Source organism: Crocuta crocuta, unplaced genomic scaffold, assembly GCF_008692635.1.
Source record: "Crocuta crocuta isolate KB4526 unplaced genomic scaffold, BGI_CrCroc_1.0 scaffold723, whole genome shotgun sequence".
Classification (NCBI taxonomy): Eukaryota; Metazoa; Chordata; class Mammalia; order Carnivora; family Hyaenidae; genus Crocuta; species Crocuta crocuta.
In genome coordinates, this window is record NW_027531551.1 from 45,189 (window position 1) to 46,534 (window position 1,346).

A 1,346-nucleotide genomic window follows, 5' to 3' on the forward strand; every position below is an offset into this window, starting at 1 on the left:
ATGCTGTTTCGATGGGACACATGCACCTCGATGTTTATAGCAGCTCTATCGGCAATAGTCAAAGTACGGAAAGAGCCCAAATGTCCATCGATGGATGAATGGATAAAGAAGAGGTGGTGTCTATATACAATGGAGTATTGCTCAGCAATTGAAAAGAATGAAATGGTGCCATTTTCAGTGACATGGATAAGCTAGAGAATATTGTGCTATGAAAACTAAATCAGTCAGAGAAAAACAAATACTGTATGATTTTACTCATGTGTGTAATTTAAGAATCAAAACAACTGAGCAAAGGGAATGAGAGAGAGAGAGAGAGAGAAACCAAGAAACACACTTAACTATAGAGAACCAACTGATGACTACCAGATGGTGGGGAGAGGTGGGGAGATGGGTGAAATAGGTGATGAAGATTAAGGATGGCACGTGATGAGCACTGGGTGTTGTATGGAAGTGTTGAGTTACTATATTGTACCCTGGAACCTAATTTTACATTGTATGTTAACTAACTGGAATTTAAATTTAAAAAAATAGACCACAAAAATATGAAAACGTGCTATCTGAGAGAAGTAACAATACACATAATTAGTGAATAAATTGTTATATATGAAAATTTCCAGAAGAATTGATTACTCATGTATATAATTTCAGATTCCTGGATAATAGCACATGTGAAACTAAAATTCAGATAAATAAATTATCTCATAGTAAAATTGAAAATATTGAATGTTTCAATAAAATATAGCAAAATGTCTTCATGATACTTGAGTAATAAATAGTTTTTTAAACACAATACCAAATGCACTATTAGTCAATGTATTGACATATCTGATACACTAAAAGTTGTTTTATGTAATGGGACAATTTTGGAAAAAAGTTATCACTGTGCGTATTTAACATTAGTGTAGTATCTACTATAGACAACTTCAGATATCAATATGAAAAGTACAAACAATTCAGTAAGAAAATGCCCCAGAATATGAACATGTAAGGAAACTAGAAAGATTAATAAAAGATCTCAAGAGCACTAGTAATTTGTGAAATGCAATCTAAATAAGCAAGATTCTGCTTCACACCAATCAGACTGGCAAAGTTTTAAAAATAAAGTCAGTTTAGAAATATCTGCCTGTACTACTTGTAGACAAACATGTGAATAAGGAAAAATGTCATTTAAAGGAGCATACATAGTCACAGTAGAGTTCAATTTGGCACTATAAACGAAATTTAAGTATGTGTATTGATCATAACTGATTTGTTTTCCTACTAGTTAAATGCTCTAGATGAGCTCTTCTAAAGGATTATTGTATAGAATGACCTGAGGAACATTTTAAAACAAAACTCCAGAATTC